Here is a 16,017-nt window from a genome sequence, read left to right as displayed (position 1 = left end):
TACCCTTGGCTTCAGATGTCCCAGCTGTTCTTCCCTTCATCTTGAACTTCAAAGCAAAGGAGCAAAACTGAAGGTATGCAGAGACAAGCATGCTTAACCTGTGTCTATCAGTTTGTTTGACAATGAGAAACAAGTGCACAAATAACCATGCTTGTTGCTCATTTTAATGCAAAGTTGCTTATCAACAAATCAAAAAGGGTCATATTGCAGACATACTGTAGGTGCCATGCAACTTAAAACCCATAAATGCCCATCCATGTCATTAATTAAGATGTTGACAAGTGGCTTCTTCCCACTTCTAAACCAGGAAAACATGGCTAATTGCTTTCTCCAAGCAGACGTACCCCATAAAACTGTCACTTCAAAAGAAATCGGAGTAACAAGTAAACAGGGCCTGTTTCCACAAAAATTACAAGGTGCAGTGAAGCTTTTAGTAAAGCCATAAGTACATATGTTTAATCTGTCCCTAGTGTACTCCGCTAACATGAAGAGACTCCAACTGAGAGCATTGACTATGAGTTCCAGGAAAGTGATAACCTCTGACCTTTCCTGAAATGCAGTAGCTTCACACGTGTTAAAAGGGTCTTAACGGGGACAGATAAATCAAAACATATTAGATGCTTTAATAGTTAAAGTGAAACGGGATTAGTGTTTATAATAGCACATTCCAAGGAGCTGAGTAACACCTGCAGTGGGTTTCTTTAGAAGTCCTGAAACCTTCATTCACTGGCTGACAAGACCAGGATTGCTGGTCACCAAAAGCAAACAGCTTCATCAGTTAAGTTTTGCATGGCTATGCTGGTTCTCAAGCTAGACCAGCAACAAATCAACTTCAACCAGCTTAGCTTTTTCCAGGGAAGTCTCATAAGCGAAGTATCACTGTAGCTTTTTTCCTGCCCGTGAAAATGTCAAGTACAGAACGATCTCTCCTCAGTTTGGACTATTCTGTCACAGGCTTGGCAATCTTCGCATATTATTGTGGGTATAACCGCAATATGTGTTATTATACTTAGAAATACATTATTATCATATTGAGATTTTAGATCCCCTAACCAACCCAATCCTTAAACCTAACAAATTATTAACATGTAACAGACAGGTAAATTTAGTTACAATAATTTGTTGCATTACACAATTATAAAGATATTTCTGAGCAACTAACCCTACCCCTACTCCTGAACCTAACCAGTTCTCAACAATATAAAAGACGTAACAAGCAGAAGCAAGTACAGACACAATAATTTATTCCATAAAAGTAATATAAGAGTTTTCCAAACGACTCTAAACAAAATTAAGGTAAAAAAATTCCACTAAGTGAAGGCAGTCAGATCTCATTTAAAAATTATACAAGCAAACATAAGAATAAGAGACACACCGATCTGACACCTGGTATCTGACATCGGTATCAGCTTCGATACTGACTTTTTTAACAGGATCGGGTATCAGTCCGATGAACCCGATCCAAATTCGACACTGTGTGTAGGTCATGGTCATAACCATCCAGCTCCCAAAATGGCATAGAAGAACCATAAAAGCACCATTAATGCAGTCCATATGACTCGTGCATTTTATTAAAAGTATCTTGAAGACATATAATAGCTTTGTGAATCTCAGAAGGCTGCTTTAATAAATAAATATATAGTCTGCATGTGCAGCGTGCTTCAATAAATGAGCGGTGCTCTGTTGTGACACACACACACATAGCACGAGCGGGCTGATGACGCGCTGCTGTTTTCAGCTCTCAGAGCGGTAAGAATATGTGAGCGCTCCACACGAACAACATCTCAAATGTAGATGCTCAACAGTTTGGTTCGCTTATAACATGCATTGAGATCAGAACCGGAGGAGCAGTTCACCAGATTTTGAATGAAAAGCACATTAAACTATTGTGAACTAGCCCACACACACTCTCTCTAAAAATAAAAGCCCCAGAGTTTTAAGTTAGGAAATTATGGCTGAAATACATTACTATTGTATAATACAATTCTAATATTTATCATTATTATTGGTAATAATAACAATGATCATAATAATAATTTTATTATTAATAATATAATTATTTATATTAAATTACAATAATTTTAAACTTGACTGGGTTCTAAAAAAAAAATAACTGTGATTGAAAAGTGGACTGATATACAATTACAACTGGAGTGAACAGAAAAGAGGCCTGAACCCATTTAAATGTGTAAAGAGAACTGGCTTCTTTTCAACTGAAGACTTTCAATGGAATTACTGTTAATTTTCTGCTGCATTATCCAGTAGAATATTTTAAAATAAAATTTTTCCTAATAGGCTACATATTTTTTATGTTATCTGTTTTTTGTTTTTGTTTTTTTCCTCTACTTTATAATTAAATAATGTTTAGTTAGATGTTTTTGTTTCTTTACTTATAAAAGAGTACTCCCAAGCAGTTCTATCCAGTAAGGCATAGATATTCTAAACTGATTATGAAAAAAACAACACTGGTATCGGATCGGGAACGGTATCAGCCGATAATGAGAGTTCAGGTATCGGAATCGGATTGGGAAGAGAAAATATTGTATTGGTGCATCCTTTATACGAATGTCGCAATCGATCACAAGACACGCAAGAACTAATGGCATTTAACATCAATGACGTCAAAGCTTTGTCGTAAGACTCGTAACGCTTCTTTAGGAGGCAATTTTTAAATGTTTTAATGAGTGTTGGGTCTGACTGTTACAGTGGATGGAGACTGTAGAAATTTAGATCTGTTTCTCTTTTAGTGCTTTTCGCATTTTTTGAGCCGCAACTCAGACATTCAGAAAACTCCCTTTGTGTCCCCCGGCAAACAAAATAAAAATTAAATGAAAAAGCATCAAGTAAATGATGACAGAATTTTCAAATCATTTAATTTGAAAATGTAGCACTGAGGAAAGTGATGTTTCATCATGAGAGCGTGTTGTCTTTTTAGCAAAGTTGAAAAAAGAAATCGCAGTTATAAGGATTTGTTGTTATGATACATTATCTTTGCATATAAGAGATTCAAGATGCAAATTTTTTGGATTTTAGTTCAGAAGACAATTCAGTGCCGACAAAGCCACATCGTGACTGTGAACACACTACACAGTTTTCTTCACCCTGAGCTTAGCGTTAATAACAGGTTCTCAGTTGACCTTTTAGCTCTGTGTTCAGGCAGTGGTGATAGAATGGCTCTGATTCCAGGCATCTGAAGTCATGTGGAGGTTAGGAGCGTGACTGGCAGCTTTCTACTCTGAGCTGTTAAAGACCATGATGAAAAAAACACATTAAACCAGCCCAAACTGGTTTGCTTGTCTTACTTGCCTCTTGTCCTACTTACAATAGAAGTGAATGGGGCCAAACTTTAAACGTTAAAATACTTTTTCAAAAGTATAGCCACAAGACGTAAACAATATGCATGTTAACGTGATTTTAGTGTGATAAAATCGAATTAATGTAAGTGCTTTTAAAAAATTAAAAGCTTCACATGTCTGCCTTTAAACCCTCTAAAAATTGGCCCCATTCACTTCCATTGTAAGTGCCTCACTGTAACCTCGATTTTTGCCTCTTTTTCTTTTTTCTTTCTTTCTTTTTTTTTTTTTGTAAAGAAATGGAGGGATGAGCTAAAATAATTTTTTGTGGTAATCAACAACAGTATGCCAGAAATGCTGTCAATTGAGCTTCACTTGTATTGAACCTGGAATATTCCTTTTAGACAACAAGCAAACCTGCAGGGGATGAGTAAATTTACAACACAAACACACATAGGTCTGTACACGCTAACACACTCGCACATACCTCTCTTCATATTATTTTGGGCATGACTGGCACCACTGAATTAAGGTTTGCTGACCAACATGATGGCTCATGTTTCTGAACGTTGTCGTTTGTGAGCCCTAATATTTGCATGAGTAAGCAGTTTGATCCAAGAGTGAAGAATTCCAATCTGTCTGTCTGCCAAGGCACATGCTGAATGAAGGATAAGTTTGGCACACAAGTCTAATTGTGGCATTCAAACGGCTTGCCAGAAAGAAATCAGTGCGTATAGACTTGTTCGTTATGGTGGGCGCCAAACTGTACTCTGAAGACGTGTCTATTGTGTCTTAGAATAGAATTTAATCTTTATTTATCTTCAAAAGACCAGGGCCAGTGGGTCTTTTTGTGCAACTTTCACTTGATGTTGCCATAGAACGCCGCCATAAACTTATTTTAGGGCCGAATTCCCTAGGATCAACCTGAAGTGAATTGTCTTGCCCAAGGGCACAGTTGTGATAGCTAGGTGCAGACGAATGTTCAGACTTTTTGTTTTGTTTAGTTTTTTACATTTTTGTGCTAATTTGGGGGGAATCTGTGAAATTCTGCAGAATTAATATATTTAAACCTTCTGTTTTGGGGAAATTCCTAACAACTTTTCTGTTTGGGTGAGCCTGTAGAGAACAGTTGATATGCGACAGCTTGATTATAAAAATGGACATTAACATAGGCTTGTTTTGTGTGTTTTCACAGTGAACACAAGCTTTTATAGTATCATTTCATCTGAAAAGAGCACCAACTGTATGTCAGAGGCAGTACTATTCTTTTACTGTAGATATATGGTAAACCCATTATTTTGAGTAAAAATAAAAGCAGATAATTGGAAAACTCACACATTGAATCTGATTGAAACAAATACAGAATAATAGTTTATATTCTAAAAGATTTTTATTTTAGAGTATAAATGTTTTCCCGGCACATGAAAAATGAGCGAAATATGCCACCGACTTTCTTTGAAAAGGTCCCCAAACAGATCTAGGGACCAGGATATCATAGGCTATGTTCACACCGCAGAGCTGAATGAGGCCCAAATCTGATTTTTTCACTCACATGTGACACAGATCTGTTAATTGGATGACCATGTGAACAGCCAAAAGCACTCTGAATCTGACATTTTCAAATCCGATCTGGGCCGTTTTCATATGTGGAAATAAATCGGATATGTATCTGTTTTTTTCCAATGTGCTTTCAGTGTAAACAGCTAGGTCAGATTTAGTGTGATTTTTTTTTACATAAATCTAACTCAACATTTGTCACTTGCACGATTGATTTGCCACATAATATGCCTTTTATGGTTTAAAACTTTTAATTTCATGTCATATCTTATCTAGTTAATGCATTCAGTTTCTTTTTAAGAAATGAAGGCTTCAACAATTGGGTTCAGTGGTTCGTTTGAATTTCACATAGTAAAATATGCAAAAGATGCAGAGGTAACATGGCTCTTTGCTCATATCACACGTGCAGAAAACAGTTTCTATATTTCTCAAACTGTATCAAAATGCGAATGCAAGCAAGTCAATGGAAATATGAAATAATTACAGATAACAACTCTTACCTTACACACACACACACACACACACACACACACACACACACACACATATATATATATATATATATATATATATATAATGCCGTTTTTCCTGCTGTCCTTCGATTTTATTTTGTCTTGCTCATAATATTACATTCTTGAGCTTCAATGGTAATGAAATTCCACCATATGACTTTATTTAAAATTACTTTATCCATCAGGCCTTACATTACTTGCAGATATTTTATTTTATTAGATAGTCATTAAGTGTCCTATTCAGGTAAAACAAAAACTGCTAATAACAATTTTTATAAATTAATTAATTATACATATACATATTAAAATAATGAACATGTCTGGGTTTGTTATACACATGTTCAGGGAGTGTTATATGCATGCGGGTCAGTAAATGAGTGTCGGCTTATCAGACCAGTGTATGATATGGGATACATTTAAAATGTTGTGTGAACAACCTTACGAAAAAATCAGATTTGAGCAGAAAATCAGTTTTTGGCCACATTCAGCTGCGGTATGAAAGTAGCATTAGAGACTTGGGGATGGTGTCTTTTGACTTGGTCCAGTAAGCAACCATCTAGCAACCTTTAGTAATGCCCTAGCGACCACCTAGAATCACCATAGCAACGCCGTAGTAACCACCCAAAACACCCTGACATTGCGATGTAAACAAGTATAACAGAAACTTAATTTTTTTTACCTATTCATTTATTCATAGTTGTGGAAAATCCAAAGGCTTAGATTGAGAATGTTTTTCACTTTTTTTACCTCGGCCAAAAATTTAACTGGCCAAAAATGAACCAAACATAACAGTAGGATTAAACATGACAAAATGTGTTAAACAGAGACATGAATACTATACTATTACTGGCAGCTGAATATATGATCAAATTAGTCCAAATATTCAATACATTAACACACAATGGGTGGGGTATTTGTAGAATTTAATGAATTCTGCTGAATATCTAATTTCTGTGGAATACTACTGGTGCAGATTCCATGTGGGCCTAGTGATCGACTATGGGTTGCTGCATTTTAACCACTACACCAAACCACCAAGATATCACTTTGACACTATTACAATATCACACACTATGTGCATAGATTGCATGTATTATGCATAGATTAACTGTTTTGAGATGGTCTCCAAAGAGGAATGTAGATTTGAAGCTATTGTTGACTATTATTCACTTCAGATCTTTTCTGCCATCCACAATGGCATAGGATAGGAAGGATAAGGATAAATGCAGTGTAACTGTTTTATACACCACTGCTCCGCTTACTCTTGCTTAGCGTGCTCAGATCGACCGCAGCTGTTTGTGTGGGTCTCCACCCTCTCCAGCAGAGCTCGATTACATAACATTACAGAGTGATTGATGAGCTACTCAGTTTTCAGTTCCTGCCAAGTGTCTATTCTCTCTCCCTCCTCAACGTTAAGACTTCTAGTCTGCATAAACGTTTTCGTCTGTTGTTGCTTTTTTACCTCGCTCTATTCTTTACCCAGTCTTGTGTTAAGTAAAAATTTAGGAGGAAAAAAGGGGGAAAACCAAATGCTGCAGAAAAGGAAATGATAAAGGAGATTAAGGAAGATATTTTCAACAATCTGCTGGTGGGACACAAGTGCAAGTCTGAGTCATCCAGTTTTATGAGCTTAATCTCATTCATGCCACAACACGACTGAGCTGTTGAAATGACACATACTGCACTTATACTGTAGCATACTGCACTCTAAGAACAGAGAAAGGTCTCCTGAGGAGATTATGTTCTAGTTTTGTTCTATTTTTTAACAAATGTAAGAATTGTGCTCTGCAAAAAAAAAAAAAAAAAAAAAAAGTTTTTGTCTTCTTTTCCAATCTAAACATTATTAAAACAATATATTTACTTGCGAAGCAGCATTTGTATGAAGCGTTGTTCTCAGGGACACCCCATTGGCATACGTTTTTTTTTTTTTTCTTGTTGAAAGCATAAGCTTTGCAAAATGTTGTTGTTTATGCATAAACATTAATTAAAGCATATAAAACATTTAAACATTAAAAAATTTATAAATAGTGATAGATGCTATTTACACTAAGTGCAAATAGCAACAGATGCTATTTTCACTAAGAGTAAAAAGCAACAAAAAGCATTTTCTTTGCACTAAGTTCAAATAGCATCTAATGCTATTTGCACTTAGTGCAAAGAAAATGCTTTTTGTTGCTTTTTACTCTAGTGCAAATAGTGGCAAATCCTCTTACACCCCTGTTTAAATACTAACATACTATTAAGAATCAGCAGAGGCAGGACCCAAACACAGAGTAAAAAACTAAATGCTTTATTAATACAAAAATAAAACAAATACAGAAACTCAAACTACCCTGAAGGGAAAAAAATGAGGAAAAGGATGGGCTGGAGGAAAAAGGGAAAAACACGCAGGACCGACTGGATGGGGAACAGGACCGACTCGAATAAGACCAACAAACAAGATGAACTCACCCTGGACAGCACACACGAGGAGACTAAATTAGGGAGAGAAATCATACAGGTTAACAAGAGGACAGGTCAGGCAAATGCACTAATAATAGGCAAACAAGGAGGCGGGGTATGATGCAAGACTGAGAGACACACAGCAATACAGAAACAAAACAAAGCCACTTGCTCACACAAGACACAAACACCCGAATGGCATGAGCGTGCATCACCAAGATAATAAGGCAATATACACTCATGCCAACCGACAGACAAGACGAGACAATGCGTAGCAAAGCCAAACAAAGCAATGCCACATATTCCCACACTAGACAAAGCCTGAGCGTACATCCCGAGGTTCTTGAACTTGGGCACATATTTTTAGTTGTTTGAAGTCTATCAAGGGCTCAAAACGGTCCAATAAATCTTTCCCGTTGAGAAGAGGGAAGGTCTCCAATCGTGAGATGTATATTGAATGCATTAGGCTCATGGGGCCAACGGTTAGGTGCATTGGTGCCACCCGTTCCAGTTGGATTCCAGTTTGGGAGTATGCCTGCACATTCAGTGTACATCTATGGAGTTGAAGAGTTCAGTTTGTTCTTTTGCCATTTTCTTGTACCTTCTCGAAGAGCTGGGATGACATTAGGGTTATGTCGGCTCCAGTGTCTACCAGGGCTTCCAATCTCACTTGGTGTTCCAGAGTGATGGAGAGGTAGAATTTCTTGGCAACTCCTTTTTCAATCAGGTCCCCTAGGAGTTGAGGAACCACGGCCTGAGTGGTAACTGGCAGGGAGTTGAAATTTGGGTCTTGTTGGTCAGTGGGGAGGCAGACGACCAAGATGGCACTCTCTGGTACCTCAGGGTTATCGTTAGTACTTGACTGGGACAGATCCGTTTGGCTTGGGTTGCTTGCTGTCTATAGTGTTAGGCACCCAGGTTGGATCTCTGGTATGTCTGAAAGTAAAATTTGTTCTTTGTTTGTGATCCTCAGAGGTTGGTTGATGGACAGCTAAGCATTGTTGTGTGCAGCAGGAGGTTGTACTAGGTGAGCATTGGTCATCTATTCCACTTTTAGTCATAAGGAATCTGACTTATTCTTCCCATCCCTCTTGGGTGGATTCTGTTTAAAATATTCCTTTAGTAGCATTAGTAGTTCTTTTGCATCTTCTGCTGGCGGATTATCATGACCTTGTGCAGACTCGGTTCTTGGCCTGTCTGCATAGGGTCGAGGTGGATTCCGCCGATGATTACTTGGACTTCTTGTCCTTGGCTGTGTTGACCGATCATCCTTAGACACCCAGCTGGATGTCCATGTGGTTTTTACTTTTGGGTTTTCCAAAGGATGTGGTTGGTCCCATGGTTTCTCCCAGTGGTTGGTCTGATATCTGGTCTGGCACCAGTGTAGTGGTCATGTTCCTTCCTAGATGGAGGTTCTTTTCGACCTTTGTTGAAAGGCTTGGCGTTGTAATAACGCTGCATGCCTTCTAGTGCCAGCCCTGGGCTTTGGGTGGTAAGGCTCAAAACTGATGACTTGGAGGTCTTTTCTGAGGTCATCGTTTGCTTGTTGTAAGCCTTGTGTGCTCACAGGCCACAACCCCAAGATGATGGTTCACTGTGGGATGAAGGTTTCGAATGAAGAGATTCTTGAAGTTGTAGTCTTCTTCCATCTCAGGTTCATTCCAGGCCCTGAAGTAGACTCATCGGAGTTGTCCATAATAGGCTTGAGGAGTCTCGTACTGTGTCCTTTTGTCATCCAAGGCAGCAATCACTCCTGGTTCAGATTCTGGGTCTGAGAATTCTTTTACCAGGGCCTCTCTGAGTAGCTGGTAGTCAGACTGTGTTTGGGTACACTGCCTGTCAAAGAAACTTTGAACCTCATGACTGGATGTTATTCTCAATAGGTACAGTCTGTCTCTGGTGGTCACATGAGGCCTCGTCTGTAGATGAAAGTCTATGTTTTTTAAGTAGGCATGGATGTCATGAATTGGTTGATATTCCTGGCTAGTCTGTCAAGTTCTCTGAGGTCCATCCCATGGACATTACCAGCGCTTGTTCAGATGGGTCCCCATCTTTTGGCAGTAGCGGGAGATCCATGGGAGGAGGCTGGTGAAGTTTTGTGTGGTGGAGCCCCAGCCCTGCCCTCATATTGTAGCTCTTGGCTTTGGGATTCTGCTTTGCTGGCAGGAGGTGAGACCAGGGGACGTGTCTCCTTCTTGGGCTCCCACCTTAGCTCGTAACAGTGTTTTAGTTCTCCTCTGACCATGTCAAGCTCATCTTTAATTCGGTCTAGTTGTTGGGTCAGGGCATCAATCTCAATTCTTGACACCTTCAGGTGGCCTTCCAAGGCCCTGATTCTGGAGTTCCGGTCAGTGAATTCAGATCTGGCTTTCTCTAGTAGCAGATCTGTGTGTTGGAGTCTCTCTTCTGCATCCTCTCTTTTGTTAACTGTTCTCTGCTTGGAGTTCCGCCAGGGCTTCTTGCAGTTTCTCTAATTTTTCTTTGATTCCCTCTCCATTTCTTCAGATTCCTGCTCTGTTTCATCAGGTTCCTTGAGTTGGTCTCGGGCCTCCTTTTCTAGTTGGGCAATGCGGTCTTGAGCTTGCAACATTTCTTTCTGAAACTCTGTGCTCTGTAGCTTTAGGTCGTCCATTTCTCGTTCAAGACTAGCAACATTCCGTTCCAGATGGTCAGTGTTCTGGTCACTCAGCTTCAGCTGGGCTACAAGGTTGAGGGTGGTGGAGCCCGTGATTTTGGACAGCTCCTTATGATTGTAGCTTTGGGTTGGATCATTTGGTATGAGTTCTTGTATGTTGTCATCTAGCACCTTTTGACTTTGGTGCCGAAGGCCATCTGCAGCTTTGGGTAGCAGACTGTCCGTTAGGCCAATCAGCCTTGCCTCAAAGTCTTCCCAGTGAGCAGCAGGGTTGGTTGACTGAGACATGATGGTGAGCTGTGCTGAAAAGCTTATAGCAAGAAAGAGCTGACACAGATCTGTACTGGGTTTAAGGGTCTAGGTGTAATGGACAGCTAAGGATGTAGTGGGACAGCTAGTGAAATGTAGTGGTGATTCAGTGTGGGTTGCAGTCAATCAGGATTAAATCCTATAAAAAAAAAGGTAAATAACTGAGATAACAAACCGAAAATGAGGGATAATAATGGATCATAGAATAACAGAAGCCGGAAATTAACAGTAATAACAAGCAGTAATAAGTCTTTCTGCTTAAAATACTTCACAACTTACTATTATCTGATATAATTAAACTTCAAATAAGAAATAAAGTAGTCATAAATCAACCAAATGAGAAATAGAACGATAAAAAAAAAAAGTTTAAATTATTTTATTCATGAACTCATTTATTTTTTAAACTTGAATTTAATAAATAAAAAGTTTGTAGAATGTATCTAATAGAATGAAAGCAAAGCAATGGAAAGGAACAATGGCTGAATTACAGAATAGAGAAGAGACCAAGAAAGGTTCATTTGAAATGTATAGAAAAGCTTTAATGTTCCCACATTGCCACACACACAAGCTGTATTCAAATGCTACAGACACATGATGCTAACTGCTAACCTTCAAAGCTAATGGTTTTAGCTTATGTTTAACTATAGAGGACCACTCTGTTAGCTTAGCTACGACGGATGTTTGTTCACAAAAATGTGGTGTCGACGGGTTGCGTATGTGCGGTTGCAAGTTGCCCCGTTAGAGCCTCCTATGACTTCCCGTGACCACTGGTTGTCATGGCAACTGACACCACACATTATTGTGGGACATGCCCTCATTGGTGCCTGGGAGCAACAACTGAAGCCAATCACATGAAACATCAGCACGTTTCAAACAGTGCACAACAAAGAAAAACTGTGAAGTTTTCAACAATGCACAAATAATACTGTCGCGTTAATGCCGAGGTGCGGACTATATTATTTTTATTCAGAGCGGGTCTTATGACATGGTGCTCGTTATGTTATTCATTCAGAGCGTTAACACGCTTACAATTTGAATAGTTCAGTGCATGTGCGTCTTGTTGACAGAGCGCTTACTATTTAATTTATTCAAAGCGTTGGCATGCTTGCAATTTAATTCATTCAGTGTGCGTCTTCCTGACGGGCATTTGCTATTCCATTCAGTGTCGGAGCGCTTATAATTTCGACATTCAGATTCTTGCCTGTTCACAGCGATATCTTATCACTGATCTGCAGACTATTTTAACGAACAATCTATTTGATCTCAGCGGATCTCTGCCAGTTTCCCTGGACACACAGATTTACTGTAAATTTCAAGCTTTCTAGCTTTCATGCATGCAAAATAAAACTCCCAGTCAAATCACACTCGGACACTGACACACAATGTTACACAAGTGTATCTATTAATTTTGCTCAGCGAGCATGTACAATGGGCAATCTGTTAGTCAGCTACTCTAATAGATAAAACCCAGGGAGTCCCAGCTCAGTTGAATGTCATCGGAGCATCGCGATGGCAACAATCTGGCTGCAATAAGGCCTTTACAGAAAGACAAAGAGCCGCAGTGCTCAGAGTCTTCTTTATGCCTGCACTGTGAGGGGTTTGCTTCCTGACAGGGGTGTATTTATTTAATTTACTGCTGTTTCAACTAAAACAAACTGTATATAAGCGCAACACCTCATTCGGCACTGGTAGAGACTCCATGACCTGAACTGGGTGTGTCAGATAAGGGAGATATACAAAATGTGTAGTGTTGGGGGGCCTCCAGGAACAGGGTTGGGAACCTCTGCAATTGGTGAAACAATTTTTTATATCCTCAATAAAAAAAATTTTTTATCATCGCAAAGGGCAGAATCTCAGATTTCTAATGACACCTAGACTGAGCTTCTAGTCCACTCAGAGGCCGAGATATTCAATTAAACAATGGGGTGGTGCATGAACTAAAAATTAGAGTTAATGTCATTGGATCTGTGAGGACTAAAATGTGTTGGAGTGCCACCTACATTTCAGATCTGCATTTTGTGATGGAAGTAAGCAGGTGCTTACTGGTGTATATCCTTGGGATATGACTGGCAGACCTAGATGAACAAGCTCCTCCCGAACATACGTTTGGAACTTCATTTCGATAATTTTACTGTAAAACAAGATAAAAGTACTGATTAAAAATTCTTTATTGCAATGTGCTCACTTACTACTGAGTTTTCTGCACTTACCCAAAGTATTACTCATTTCTGATTCATGGTAAATCCATTATACATCTGTTATCAGTACATGGGGTTTTTATACTCTTATCAGATGTCGTATTTGAAGATTCCTGTGCACCAGAAACAGAAACTAACAGAATTGCCTGCATGCACAAAATATTCAGAGTTAGTAATCCAGACTTGCAAGAGAAGCAAGAAAGAGACTTTTGTCTATGCATATTATGTTTAATATATTTTGACTTGGTGAAAAGTAATGCATTTTATCTTGTACTTTTCTATAGTGCGACTGGAGATGTTTTAAATATTTTAAATGGTAAATTCTGGTCATCGGTTGAAGTTTTGAAGTTGAAGACGACATTGTGAATTGGTAATTTCATGGTAATGAAATTACGGGCCTACTCTATGTCGTTGCAGTTACGTTGCCAATTAATAAATCATGAAATTACTTAAAGTATGAATAAAAACTGTAACTGCTCCATTGTGTGTTACCTAGGACATCTTGCTGTTTTTTGACGGTCTCACGCTAAAGCGCCAAGTTGTTTGGACGATGTGTCAAGTTTAAAAGAACTTCAAATTTAAAACTGCGTTTCGACACACCTGCATTCTGTTCTGTTCTGTTCTATTCGTTGCATTGCATCTAACTTTTTTAGTGCAAGAATGCTTTTGGTCTGAACGGTGTGCTATTGCTTTTCTAAGCGATTACTCAGATTAGATTTACAATAATTACCTTGCAGATGATTAAACAGGCAAAATAAATAAATAAATACAAAATCCCATAGTTGTACATTAAAGGAGGGAACAGCATAGCAACATGCTAGAAACCATTCAGAACGCCTTAGCAACTTCATAGCAACTTCCTGTCAACCATCCACAACACCTAAGCACTGTAGTAGTGAGTTGTACACAGGAAAGCAACAATCACATTGCCTTCAAAAAATGTAAATGTCTAGTTATATTTAAATTTCAATTTATTATTCAAAGAGCAAACTAGCCACATTGACCTGGCCAAAGGTATAATGTAAGATGAAGATCTATTATGAAAAATAAAAAAAAACACAAAAAAACAAAAGATGATGTGTGAATAACAGTATGCTTACATAACACATTAGTGTGTGCATTAAAATGTAAAACGATAATTAAACGTCAATAATATTGTAGTATTTGTATGGTTTTAGAGGAAGCTCTGATAGACGATGATCTCGGCCATTGAGTTCACATAGTGATGATGTCATAAGAGGACAAGCTTACTCCAAAACTTCCTCAGTCTTACTGCTTGAGGTTACAGAACAACACTGCAAAACCTGGGGGGGAAAAATTATCTAGAACATATTTTCGCTGTTAAACAGCCCAAGGGACTCTAGGGACTCTGGATGAGAGAGTGCTGCTGCACATCATTAATATTTGAATCTTTTAATCTTTGAATTTGTTATAAATATCTTAAGACACAAAAGGCTTGAGTGCTCAATTTTTGTAGAGCAGTGGGATGGAATTATGGAATAAAATATTGAGTCTGTGATGCATGAACAAGCAGATTTAATGATTAGTTTCAGTGAAAACCAGATCAATGCTTATATGTTGAAAAACAATTGTTGTATTTAGGTCTTTATATTTAATGAGCCAAAGCAGAGAAAATTATAAGAAATGCGTACACTTGCAAATCCTTCTCTCTGCAATGCTTAAAGGTGAAGTGTGTAATTTCTGCACCAATAGTAACACCATAGAGATTCCAATAAAATTTCCAATGGAAATGCATATTTTAAATTGTTTTTATAGTTTTAATGTGGGTATCAGCACAAAAACAACGTGGACCAGCTGTCATCCTACTCATTTGTGTATTAACACATTATTGACTCCAGTCTTTTTTTTAATCTACTGCATAAAACACAGCAACATTGCAGTTCTGAGCAACAGTTACTATCTATTACTATTTATTATCTTCAGGCCGTGGGAATGTATTTAAAGTCACCATGGAGATGGGGAATCCTGTTCTTCATTTGCTAGACAAACAGGACCAGGCTAGCCAAAACATTCAACCGTATCATCCAATGAATTGTGAAAAATCAAGGATTACACAGAGACTTAGAGGACAGATTAAAAGCAAGCAGTGTACATGACACGCCCTAATCCCTGCAATAATAGCACAAAATGTGTTATATTTCAAGTCAATTCACAAACCTTTGCTAACAGATAAAAGGTTAAAAGTTAAAAGTAACCATGACACTATTATTGTTACAACACAATTTCCACTTTCTTCGCACAATCCTCTACTTCCTCGCAAAAACTGCCGCACAATAAAAAGATTATTAACAAAAGGATTATATTATTTAAGTCATTAATCACTGAAAATCTTGACATCCACCCTGGCTTTCCTTGCAGCAGTTGGTTAGAGGTCATGAGAGAAGTGGAAATGTATGATTCCTCAATTAATTTTTGAGTCTACTCTTTTCACTGAAGAGATTCAGTTGCACTACATAAAATCAGCAGGAGATCAGCAGTTACAGAAATACTCAAACCAGCCTGTCTAGCATCAACAATAATGCCATGGTCAAAATCACTGAGATCACATATCTTTCCCATTCTGATGGTTGATGTGAACATTAACTGAAGCTCCTGACCCGTATCTGCGTGATTTTATGCATTGCACTTTTGCCACACGATTGGGTGATTAGATAATCACATGAATGAGTAGGTGTACAGTAGGTGTTCCTAATAAAGTGCTTAGTGAGTGTATATCTTATTTTAAGGATGTTTAGATATTTTTAATGAAAAACAAGACTATAATTCTGATTAAGAAAAGTGATTTTTGCAGTACAGGAATTGTACTAATGCAGTTCACAGCTAATTGGAGGGGAAGATTACATTAAAAAATGTAGTAAAATGTGGTACATATGACTCCTTCACAATTAGCATGTTTTCTGGAGTCATACTGTAGCTTTCTGTGAGTAAAAACCAAATTTTAAGTCGTTTTCACTCATACACTCAATATTATAACCCAGTTATAATTGAGTAATAATCTTTAATAAAATAAAATTTAATTTAAATGTAATTATATATCACTTCTGAAGACA

The 16,017-nt window shown here is 38.0% G+C and overlaps 1 protein-coding gene and 1 pseudogene across 1 annotated transcript in view; both read right to left on the bottom strand.

Annotated features, from left to right (window-relative positions):
• The window catches only part of LOC127419909 (solute carrier family 41 member 3-like), a 42,345-nt gene extending 29,253 nt beyond the window's left edge, over nt 1-13,092 (bottom strand). The window contains exons 1-2 of the mRNA XM_051661725.1: nt 12,959-13,092; nt 12,749-12,879 (exon numbers count right to left, since the gene is read on the bottom strand). The gene's annotated coding sequence lies outside the window, so the exon portion shown is untranslated. The remainder of the gene's footprint in view (nt 1-12,748; nt 12,880-12,958) is intronic.
• LOC127419923 (uncharacterized) lies at nt 9,337-10,049 on the bottom strand (annotated as a pseudogene).
• Nucleotides 13,093-16,017: the final 2,925 nt, after the last annotated feature.

Source organism: Myxocyprinus asiaticus, chromosome 29, assembly GCF_019703515.2.
Source record: "Myxocyprinus asiaticus isolate MX2 ecotype Aquarium Trade chromosome 29, UBuf_Myxa_2, whole genome shotgun sequence".
NCBI classification, from domain to species: domain Eukaryota; kingdom Metazoa; phylum Chordata; class Actinopteri; order Cypriniformes; family Catostomidae; genus Myxocyprinus; species Myxocyprinus asiaticus.
This window is presented reverse-complemented; position numbering and strand designations above follow the sequence as displayed.